Source organism: Mixophyes fleayi, chromosome 1 (genome assembly GCF_038048845.1).
Source record: "Mixophyes fleayi isolate aMixFle1 chromosome 1, aMixFle1.hap1, whole genome shotgun sequence".
NCBI classification, from domain to species: Eukaryota; Metazoa; Chordata; class Amphibia; order Anura; family Limnodynastidae; genus Mixophyes; species Mixophyes fleayi.
The window spans coordinates 160,713,949-160,727,033 of record NC_134402.1 but is presented as its reverse complement, the minus strand read 5'-3'; positions in this window follow the sequence as shown (position 1 = coordinate 160,727,033).

The following is a 13,085-nucleotide window of genomic DNA, read 5'->3' as shown; positions in this document are numbered from 1 at the left end:
TCTCTCCCACTATTTATGCATATATCTCAAATGAGGTCATCTGAGGGAATTTAAGATTAGCACATCTTTCTAATTTGCATATGGGACAAAACAATAAGAGGAAATGTCTAATATTTAATGTATCCAATATTTCTTGTAGTTCTAAAAAGTGTTAACTTTTCTGGTCAATAGGCCAAAAAGTTTTAAATAGGCCAGAACAGATAATGGATTGTAGCTTATATAATTTTAGAGCATGATATACAGACTTGTATTTTAAACTGAACTACATGAAGGGTAAACAGTCTTGATGGATCCTGAAGGCAAGTGTTAAAGTAAATAGTATAAAAGAACAAGTCTTCTATCACAGCCCATTAACTCTCTGCTGTAGCTGTCATCCACTCTGGAATCTGACACAATTGGGTTGATCTGTAATCAGTGGCGGAACTACCATTGGAGCAGCAGGTGCGGTGCACCGGGGCATGGGGAACTAGCAAGCTGTGGGCCCAGGTTCCCTCCTCATTGCTTCACTGCATCGGTGCCCACAGCTTGTTAGTTTCGCCTCTGTCTGTAATATACCATTCAATCTAGAACCGTGATATATCATCACATCTACAGGGAATATGTGTTTTTCTGCTTTTCTATGTGCCAGACAAACTTCATTATGTCCAACTAAGGTTTTCAATTGTGATAGGGCAATATTACCTGGTTGTGTTTCAAATAAATAAAGTATGCGAGGCAGGAAATTAATTTTTACTGGAGTAGACATAGTCTTTCATAGTAGGAATGTCGTACAGTGAGAATTGTACTTATTTGTGGAAGGAAATTATTCACATAGGGACTACTGTGAAATCCTAGATAGATTTTTGAGTCCCTATGCCATTTGTAAAGAGAATTTTCTTTCAAAACTTTAAATTGGTTGTCAGTAGGATAATAGTCCTTTGGAAAAGTGGTAGGACCCCCGGTTACCAACTCGAACTTCACTAAAATCATAGTGTGTGTGTGTGTGTGAGATATATATATATATATATATATATATATATATATATATATATATATATATATATATATATATATATATATATATATATATATACACACACAGTAAACCGCACCCTTCTCGTGGCACTTTTGTCACCTTCTGTTGCAAGAACACCCAGCAGATATCAGCAACACGAAAACTTCTAGTTTTAAATCAAATATATTTATTGTTTTTATCACAATAAATAACACTTCTTCTGTCAGGATGACACCAGCAAGCATTCCCTTTTGCTTGCAACTCCTGGTGACCCTACAGCTAACTAGACACAGGCCAGCTCACTACTGACTGGCCAACTAGTTCGGCGTCATTCACCTATGACAAGAGCACAACTCAATGTTAAATACACAAGGTCTCCTCCCACAGGCTTGGATGACTGACAGGCAACACTCCCACCTTGTCTTTAAAGGAAGTCTCCTCAGGTGTTCTCTAACGCTTATTCAGTACAGCCACATCTATCAGCTCTGCTGCTAGCTGTGGATAAACACATTAAAGCATGTAAGGAAATCACATATTACATTTACTTTATCACATCTCAAACCTGTACATAACTTAACATAAGCACAGTGCTACAACCATGTAGGACTTGATTTGCAGCCTTTTATCTGCAGACTGTTAGCTCCATAGCTAATTTCACTCTGAGAGGCCTGTGGAAAACCACTCTCATTGCCACTAATAATATATATATATATATATATTCTCAATAGGGGCCCTACTGTACATTAAAATAGACCAATAAAAATCATCATATAAAGAAACATGGGCAAGCAAACATGCAGAGATTATTACTAGAACTAACATTGCACAAAGCTCTCGCTAGCCACCAATCCCCAGAATGGTAGGAGATGAAAATGGCAATTAGTAGCATCATATAACATAGATATGCAAAATATAAAACAAAACCTATTGGCAAATACAACCTCAAATTCCAACCATCAATAAAACATAACCAACAGAAAAGAGAATAAAATCAATTTCATCCTAGCTACCTAAAGAAAAATCCCAACAGTGGTATACATAAAACCCAAACAAACCCAACTAAGAAATGAATAGAGGGCTATCTACTACTAACTTGTTGCAAGGAACTCCTTAGAGATATAGTACCTACATATCACATATCTGGCAAAAATTGACATATAAAATATTAAATACCTACTGTACAGAGCAGTGAAACAGATAGTATAAAAAAGGAATGACATGAAAATCATTGTCTCATCTGGGCCCGGGGCCTGCCATCTAGCCATTCAACCGCCTCCCTGAGGGTAGAGAAAAAGTGGGATTGGCCCTCCGATATCACTCAAAGTCGTGCAGGAAACAACACTGCGTAGGGAAGTCTTTGAGCTTCCTCTATATTTGGGTGAATTGGGACCGACTCTTCTGAACCTCAATAGCAAAATCAAGGAATACTTAGACTGTGTGAATTTCATACTTGAGGGTCCTTTTATCCTGGCCAGATGAAGAACAGTGTCCTTATCTTTTTCAATAAATGTACGAGCAGGAGCTCCTGTCTGAGGGGGTTGAGATGCAAGGTGGTGAGCTCTCAACCACAAATTGAGAGGTGAAAGAATCTTTCCCAAAAGCAAATTTTCCAAATTTAAGATTCTGGATTGGTAGTCCCATCATCATTTATTTATATAGCACCACTAATTCCGTAGCGCTGTAGAGAGAACTCACTCACATCAGTCCCTGCCCCATTGGGGCTTACAGTCTAAATTCCCTAACACACACACTTGGGTCAATTTGTTAGCAGCCAATTAACCTACCATTATGTTTTTTGGAGTGTGGGAGGAAACCGGAGCACCCCCACGCAAACACAGGGAGAACATACAAACGCCTTACAGAAAAGGCTATGTTCGGGAATTGAACTCATGACTCCAGTGCTGTAAGACAGAAGTGCCAACGTGCTGCTCATTTTTACATCTAAGCCTACCTTCTAGATCAAACATCTTTTGTTTGCACACATTGATTAGGATCGCCAACTCTGAAATTTTCATAGGATTGATAACATCTTCAAGTGAGGGGATGCGATGTTCAGCCCCAGCAACTCTCTCCCTCATCTTTTGTAAATCCTGACGCATAAGGAATAGGTCTGATTGTACCTCTCCAATCCGGTCGATAACCCTCTTCTCAGCGGACGTAAGAGCGAGAAGAACCTGCTGGATGGAATGAGAGTACTCCGTAACCAAAGTGGATGGGTCAGACGATGCTGTAGAGTTATTTGTAGAACCCTGAGTGTCACTGGAAGTGTGACAGAAGAGGGGCGGGCAAAGTTTTCCAGCTTTGAAGCTATGTTAGATTTATCCATAATGGCAAAAAAAAAAAAAAAAAAAATAGATGGAACAAACAAGATAACATCATACACACAGCCAGTGGAAGATGAGCAAAATGGCACTGAAGCAAATCTAGAGTGATGAAGCAGCAAGCAACATCATTTGCAATTCGCAGGTATAAGGAAAAGTCAATGCAGATGAATTGATGCAGAGTCAGACGTAATACTCCTGAGGGTCAACAGGCAGCAGTAATGGTACAACTCCAGGCCAGAAAGATACAAATGGAGACAAAAAATATGCAGGCTTTCACAGCTATAAAGTAGTGAGCGGTTTGCAATGTTAGTTTTATCGCTACCAATAAACATTGTCCAATGCGATTATTGTGGTTCCAACGCACAAAGAGATTTAATAGCAAAAGATAGCAGGATTTACAGCAAGCCAATCTGAAGCATAAAATATATAACAATAAACAGGAAAGTATAAACCGAACACATTACATTACGCCAGCATTCTCTGGGCACAGCTCTATGTTCATCTTTGTAGTCAGGAAGAAAGCAAACACTGGCCCAGGGTGGCTTATATGCAGCTTCAGTTAACAACAAAAACAGTGATGATATCACAATGTACACAAAAAAAAACTAAGGTCTTTCTTCATTGGTCCAGGGGTCAGGTCAGTCCAGTACAATGCAAATCATAGGTCAGTTCAAAGGATTCCTCTGATAAGTTGGGGCCAGCTCACTCCAACAGCTGAGCAAATGTGCCAAAGGAAACTGACCTAATCCAGTTTAAACCAACCTATTTGCATTCCAAACACAATATAATTTTGAGCATTAATCCTTTATCTTTTATAACTAGCGATCACAGGAAGCGATCGCTTCACCGATAGTAGTGGATTCCTGATGGTAATGTGCAAATCAAAATTACACTAAACATGATACATTTCCTATATCCTGAGCCTTAGATACCTTTAATGTAGTTTTATCTATGTATAAATAATCTGTAATACATTTTTGTCACGACTCCGAGTGGTTTTGTAGATCCCTTGCCTCTGTCTATATAAGACTTGCCCAGGAGTGCAGAGTCAAACAGATAGGAGGTATTCACCAGGGATCCCCACAAGGGGATATGGACTCCGCTGCTCCTATTCCGCAGGTCGCGGTCTCCCAGGCAAGGACTGACAGAGGATAGTGGAGGCAACACACAATGACACGGTGGATGAGGAGCCACAGAGAAAAGAGTTCAGGATTCACAGGCTTCAGCAATAGTAGTAATGAAACACTGGAGATGGTAGCAATGATGTAAAGTAGTATATTGATTGATGGTACAATGGAAATGGAAGAAATATATATATATATATATATAAATAAAACGGCAGATATTGAATACATGGCAATTAGGACACAAGCAGGATGCAGATCACATTATGCCACTTCATAATTGGTAACTCTTGACAACTGCATGGGATGAGTAAACAATAGTTCAAACATAGGATGACAAATGGAGAATGCGTGGATCCAATAATGTAACACAAGGCAGATAGATGTGAATCACTGGTCAACAACAGTTCCGAGAGAATGAGAATGTAGAACTGTTGATCCGAAGATAAAGATGATTCTACGTAGCAGGTGGGTTACAGGTATCATGATAATTCTCAGAGTAGAATAGCAATAATCGTTGAACTAATGTTCTACTAATAACAGTCCCAAAGATATAGTTGAACAGAAGAAACTTCAAACAGTTCATTACCTAGAAGTAGCAAGAACGAAGAGTATCTTAGCCGAGTATAGGACTGCAGATGACTGATGTTTTCCAATAAACATATGAATGAAGAAAACAGCACTGTTAGGTCAGCCAGGGTAAAAGCAGGAACTTGAACCATAGAACTAGCTGCAGGCCATAGTAATTCAGCAGGTAGATTAATCACAAGGAAAGTCTCAATAGAACCCAGCATTGAAAATACAACAGCAGGTGTGCAGGCTTAACCACAGGTGCAGCAATCAACTCACAGTGAACGTTCAACATGAAGCTTGATAGCAACCGAGGAGTTTAGCAGACCAGCGTGGAACTACAGGTACCAGGTACAGTGGTGGTAGATGCCGAAGTCCAGCAAGCAGGTAACAGCAGTGAGAGGTTCAGCAGGACAGCGTGGAACTACAAGTACCAGGTACAATGGTTGTAGATGCAGAAGTCCAGCAAGCAGGTAACAGCAGCGAAAGGTTCAGCGGGACAGCATGGAACCCCAAGTACCAGGTACAATGGTTGTAGATGCAGAAGTCCAGCAAGCAGATAACAGCAACAAGAGGTTCAGCAGGACAGCGTGGAACTACAAGTATCAGGTACAATGGTTGTAGATGCAGAAGTCCAGCAAGCAGATAACAGCAACGAGAGGTTCAGCAGGACAGCGTGGAACTACAAGTACCAGGTACAATGGTTGTAGATGCAGAAGTCCAGCAAGCAGGTAACAGCAGCGAAAGGTTCAGCGGGACAGCATGGAACCCCAAGTACCAGGTACAATGGTTGTAGATGCAGAAGTCCAGCAAGCAGGTAACAGCAGCGAAAGGTTCAGCGGGACAGCATGGAACCCCAAGTACCAGGTACAATGGTTGTAGATGCAGAAGTCCAGCAAGCAGATAACAGCAACAAGAGGTTCAGCAGGACAGCGTGGAACTACAAGTATCAGGTACAATGGTTGTAGATGCAGAAGTCCAGCAAGCAGATAACAGCAACGAGAGGTTCAGCAGGACAGCGTGGAACTACAAGTACCAGGTACAATGGTTGTAGATGCAGAAGTCCAGCAAGCAGGTAACAGCAACGAGAGGTTCAGCAGGACAGCGTGGAACTACAAGTACCAGGAACAATGGTTGTAGATGCAGAAGTCCAGCAAGCAGGTAACAGAAATAAGAGGTTCAGTAGTAGCAGCCAGGACCAAGGCAGACTGAGTAACATGAAGAACAGGCAATGAGCCAAGGACCATGGGTAGTTTAAGTAATACTCCAGAACCAATGAGAATCGAAGGGAGGTCCAAACAAAGCAGTCAGGAACACCTGTGCAAAGGTAGTATCTTAGAAACAGGAATAGGCTCAATCACAGTTCCCAGAGGCAAGTCACAGTGCCGGCACCTATCTATGGGACCGGAGTGTGACAATTTTACTAATAAATGTGGATTGGAACCTTAATAAATGTGTATTATTTACAAGTGTAAGTGCGAATGTAAATGTGTGTGCTGTTAATCCGTGCGATTGCGTCTATACACGTGGTGTACTAACCGCAATCGCAAGGCATGTAGGATCATTGAGTGTAATGACATCAGTAAAGTGCGGGAGAAACTTGTGCCAAACAGGGATACCATTGAGGGGGAGATTTCACAAATTCCAGTAATGACAGACAGTTGGCAAGCAGCAGGGCAGACCCCGTGTCAAATAGTAGGCTCCGGTCCCAGTAGGGAGCAGTGACTCTTAAAGGGTGCAGTCAGCCCAAAGAATGTCCACGATATATGATGTTCATTGTCAGAGGGGTGGACACAGATGGAGTCTAAATACCCTAGAGCAGGGGGCCAGGTCAGGAAACAGGCAGGTGGAGAAACCTGGCCAATTGCACTGCTTACCTAGCCCAAATGTCACCAACAGATCTAATGCACTACACAAAGTAGTAACTGAAGGAGGTAAGATGGCCGTCTCCCAGCACTCCTTCACCAAGGTCCGTCTTGTTGTTAGGGATTCGTCAGCCCGTTCTCGAAGCTTTGTCAATCCAGAGGCAAGAGACAGGAAAGGTGCCGCTCCTGGTAGGTGCAAGAAGATACGGAGGCAGGTACAGACGTCAGCAGAAACAAGTGATATGAAGAAAACAGATAAGTAACCAGGATCTACAGAGGAGAGTAGGCGTCATGCTACCTACTGCATGCCGGTCCAAGAAATGGCCCCTCAAGGAGCATAATATTTAAAAACAATAAAATAGCAATGCTAATGTATGCAAGTACGTATGTACAATGATAACAATATCTTGCAATGCAAATGTCTGCAAATGCTTTAAAAGGGTCAGAAAGGCAACTGAAAAAATCCACACATGCTAACTTATGCAATGTTTTTAAAACAAAAAAAAATAAATTTGTTTTGTTGCTACTGAGGTGTATATGTTAAAGTTTTACCTATCTTTTTTCAGTACGCAGTTAGTAGTTTTTTGGGGTATTATTAGAAAAGGCACAATGGCGTCCCCTGCCATAGTGTCGTTTAGTCAGATGACAGGTGTCAGGTGTGCAGGTGAATTGTCAATCATCCCATCAGATTGTGAGAGTGAATGCTGTGTTTGGCCATCTCTATCATTCGTCAGTTACACCTGGCCTGGAGCGTGTGCAAACCTTACTTCTAACAAGAAATGTACTACAGCAGGATTGAATTGGCTGCCTTTACTGTACCTGGGCTACATTAGTTCACCCTTCCCTCCTCGGTTACGCCCTTCAAGTCATAGGCAGTTGTAAGTGTCATTTGCGTTCACACATGAGTTGCATGCAATTGCGTTCATTGCCATAAGTCCATACTTGCCTACTTTGGACAAGATTTTTCCGGGAGAGGGGCATGGTGGGAGGGCAGGAGGGGGTGGGGGCGGCCTTACATGGCATTTTGGCCCCGCCCCCACAACGGAAATGTCAGTTTCAGGGGCCTAAATGACACGATTCACCGAGAATCGTGTCATTTTGGGATGCCAGTAGTGGGATGCGGGAGATTTGCCAGCTCTCCTAGAAGTCCGTGAGACTGACCCGAATTTTGGGAGTCTCCCGGACATTCCGGGAGAGTTGGCAAGTATGCATAAGTCCCGTTCTGGGACTGTATGGATAAGGTACTTAGGCATTCATTCCGGCAGGGAGAATGAATGGCTAATGTACTCTGAGCCCCATTCTGGCAGCCGGAATAGATACTTAAGGTACTCAGACCTCCATTCCGGCACCCAGAAAGGATGTCTAAGGTACTCAGAGCCCCATTCTGGCAGCTGGAATAAATGGCTAAGGGACTCAGAGCCTCATTCCAGCAGCCGGAATGGATGGTTAAGGTCCTTTAGAGTTCCATACCCAGGGCCATCTTAACAACATTATAGGCCCCCTAGGGCGCCTACCAACACAAGGATCACAGGATTAAAAATGTAATTGATAAAATTAAGCTTATATTTATTGTTATCTGCTTAAAAAGTCAGTGTTTAAATATTAAAAAAACATTCTGTACTACAGAGATTAATCCACATAAACGTGTTTTTCTGCCACCGCGTGAACGCAAAAAGGTACGTTTTTTTTAATTTTCTTAATTACTTCAGAGCCTTGGCTATGCCCCGCTATGATGCCCCTATGTGGATAGGGACCCCAGGCAGTTGCCTAGCGTGCCCAATGTGAAAGACAGCACTGCCTATACCAGCAGCCGGCATGGATTATTATGGTCCTCAGAAATCAATTCTGGCAAACAGAATGGATAACAACAATATATAGTTACATTGATAACAACAAATTATAGCTATATATATATATATATATATATATATATATATATATATATATATTGTAGCTATATGTCGTCATTACACACACGTCTATATCTATCTATAATATGTGGAATAGTTGTGCATATATATATATATATATATATATATATACACACAAGTTAACCCGTGCATGTTACTCATGCATTCTAGTCAAATCAAGCTACTTAAGGTGTTAAAAAGGTTCTTGTCATGCATTTGGGCTATAGCCCAGGCCTCCTCAGTTGAAGAGCGTTACTTCCTGACGTAAGCGCCCTTTTTTAACGTGGTTTTGTCCACATGTCACCACCTCATCATTCTTCTCCATCACCTCATCCTTCATTTTCATCGCCACACCTATCCAGATGTCTATCCAGACACAGGGATCTCTCTAAGCGGTCCTGAGTATCACACTCCTCTCACTCTTTCAGCCCCGGCAACCACCAACCACTCCCCACTGTCACCCCCGGAAACCACCAACCACTCCCAACTGTCACTTCTCCTTCAAGAAATATATATATATTTTTTTTAAAATCTTTATAAACACTTTTAACAATTAACAAATTAAATTAACAAATTAAAAACATCTTAGTATACCAAATTTCAGCCCTTTCTGAATTTTTTTTTACACACACACTAAGAGTTTAGTAGGTCAGTGTATAATTCCGCCCAGCAGGTGGCGCTGCAGCTAGGTTTTATTTTTTCCACACACACACAGACAGACTAACACACGCCACTAGACATTTATATTATAGCTATATATATATATATATATATATATATATATATATCTATAATATAAATGTCTAGTGGCGTGTGTTAGTCTGTCTGTGTGTGTAAAAAATAGAACCAAGCTGCAGCGCCACCTGCTGGGCGGCTGTAACGGACTTACCTGATCCCCGCCGCTACGTCCGGAAGCCGCACTTCCACATTCAGGACCACGTGACCGCACCTGGAGGCGGTCACATGACCACATCTCAGAGGCGGGGATTTTGAATCCCCTTCAGCATAAAAACCTCACTCTAGCACTCGCTGAGTGTCAAAGCAACACTTACCTGTTCCTGGCTCCTGTTCTTCGTGGATTGCAGTGTCTTCCAGTTTCCAGTGTCTACCTGTGTGCTGATCTCTGCCTGTTTGACTTCCCTGGTTCTCCTATCCCTGTGTACCGACCCGGCTTGCTGACCATTCTCCTATTCTTGTGACCCGTGTACCGAACCTGGCTTGTTGACTCCGATATGCCTTCTGATTCTGCCTGACTCCATTCCTGTGTACCGAACCGGCTTGTTTGACTCCGCTACCTCCGCTTCACTCCGCTGTACTACATCTTGGGGCGAACCTGGGGACCGCGACCTGCGACTCCTGGCAGCGAAGCCCACCCCGCGGTTCTTGGTGAACACCGGGGAGATCGTTAGACTCCGCACCTCAGGTAAGCCAGCGCTAATCAAGATTAGTAATATAGTATCAAGAATCTGTTACAGTTTGCTCTGACCATTGATACCACAGCTAAAGATCTGTTGGAGCATTTAGTAGGAAGGATGGATAAGCAAGAAGCTAACCAAGAGCAACTTTTAAAATTCCTCAATAGTCTATCTACTCGGTTGGATGTTGTCCAGAACACCCTAGTGGCTGGTGGATCACCCGGGCCGGCAGTGGCTCCTGTACCTCAGGCCGCAGCAGCAACTTCTTCCTCACAGTTACGGTTACCTAACCCACCCAAGTTCGATGGAGATCCCAAGTATTGCAGAGGATTTTTAAATCAATGCTCCATACAATTCGAGCTTTTACCCGGAAACTTCCCTTCCGAAAAAACGAAAGTGGCCTATGTGATTTCGTTACTGTCCGGTCAAGCCTTAGCATGGGCTTCCCCCTTATGGGAGAGGGACGAGCCCATTCTACATAACTTCAGCGTCTTTTTGTCCACTTTCAAGAAAATATTTGATGAGCCAGGAAGGGTGTCCAATGCCGCTTCCGGCTTATTACGTCTCCGCCAGGGAAACCAGTCTGTGGGACAGTATGCGGTCCACTTTAGAACTATGGCCTCTGAACTTAGCTGGAACGATGAAGCCCTAGTAGCTACGTTCTGGCAGGGCCTCTCAGACCGAATCAAAGACGAGCTGGTATCTCAGGAACTCCCTACGTCTTTGGACGATGTTATCTCCCTCTGTGTCAAAGTTGATTTGCGTTTCAAGGAACGTAATTCTGAGAAGGAACAGTCTCAGCGTAGTATGATTCGCTTGGCCCCCAACTGAAGAGCCCATGCAACTGGGGAGGACCTGCCTATCAGCTGAAGAAAGGGAGAGGAGATTTCGGAACAAGTTGTGTTTATATTGTGGAGAGAGCGGCCATCTTCTGAGTTCTTGTTCTAAACGCTCGGGAAACGACAGGGCCTAACGAGTTCAGGAGCTGTATCGTTGGGCCTCTTTTCTCAGTGTCAGTCAGTTCCCAGTAATAATGATTGCCTGTCTATTCCCATTTCCCTTCAGTTAGGACAAAAGACTTTCCCGCAGTCGGCTTTTCTTGATTCCGGAGCCGCAGGAAATTTCATCTCTGCCGCGGTAGTTAAACAATTTGCCATTCCCACACAAGCTTTGGAACAACCCATCTCTCTGATGGCCATTGATAAGGAAAGAATTCCTGATGGGTCCATTCTGGTACGCACTATTCCCCTACTGCTTTAGATAGGAGCGCTTCATCGGGAGAAGATTTCTTTTCTAGTAATTCAAAGATCTACCAACCCAGTCATCCTAGGACTTTCATGGCTTCGTCTCCACTCCCCCACCTTGGACTGGAAATCAGGTCACATATTGTCCTGGGGACAGTCCTGCTTCGCTCACTGCCTACAGAGAGTGGTTCCTCCAAATAGTCCCAGACGTTCCCAAGAATTTCCTGTGACTCTTTTGCCTGAACCATACCAAACCTTCTCTGATGTTTTTTGTCAACAAGAGGCCACTAGACTTCCCCCTCACAGAATCTGGGATTGTGGCATTGATCTGATACCTGGTAGACCCATTCCCAGGGGCCGTGTTTACCCCCTTTCCCTCCCGAAGTCTAAGGCTATGGAGGAGTACATCCAAGAAAATCTAAAAAGGGGCTTCATCCGCAAGTCTGCCTCCCCAGCTGGGGCTGGCTTCTTCTTCGTAAAAAAGAAAGATGGGGGCCTCCGCCCTTGCATTGATTACAAAGGCCTGAATGCCATTACCGTTAAAAATCGGTATCCACTGCCACTGATTTCTGAATTATTTGACCGGATTAAAGGCGCCACCATCTTTTCTAAACTTGACCTCAGAGGAGCGTATAACCTCATACGCATTAAGGAGGGAGATGAATGGAAGACGGCGTTCAACACCCGAGATGGCCACTTCGAATACCTGGTCATGCCCTTCGGGTTATGCAATGCCCCGGCCATCTTTCAGATCTCTGCCTGTTTGACTTCCCTGGTTCTCCTATCCCTGTGTACCGACCCGGCTTGCTGACCATTCTCCTATTCTTGTGACCCGTGTACCGAACCTGGCTTGTTGACTCCGAATTGCCTTCTGATTCTGCCCGAGTCCATTCCTGTGTACCGAACCGGCTTGTTTGACTCCGCTACCTCCGCTTCACTCCGCTTCACTCCGCTGCATCTTGGGGCGAACCTGGGGACCGCGACCTGCGACTCCTGGCAGCGAAGCCCACCCCGCCTTGAGGCGGTTCTTGGTGAACACCGGGGAGATCGTTAGACTCCGCACCTCAGGTAAGCCAGCGCTAATCAAGATTAGTAATATAGTATCCAGAATCTTTTACAGCGGAGTTATACACTGACCTACTAAATTCTTAGTGTGTGTGGAAAAAAAAAATCAGAAAGGGCTGAAATTTGGTATACTAAGATGTTTTTAATTTGTTAATTTAATTTGTTAATTGTTAAAAGTGTTTATAAAGATTTTAAAAAAATATATATATATTTCTTGAAGGAGAAGTGACAGTTGGGAGTGGTTGGTGGTTGCCGGGGGTGACAGTGGGGAGTGGTTGATGGTTGAGGCCTGGGCTATGGCCCAAATGCATGACAAGAACCTTTTTAACACCTTAAGTAGCTTGATTTGACTAGAATGCATGAGTATCATGCACGGGTTAACTTGTGTATATATATATATATATATATATATATATATATGCATACAACTATTCCACGTATTATCTATGGATAGATATATCTTATCAGTGGCGCACGCAGGGGGGGTTTCTGCGTCTCCAGAAACCCCCCCTGCTGTAGTGTATACAGCACCGCCGCGGACGCTTCTTTGACAGCGCCGCGGCTGCTGTATAGG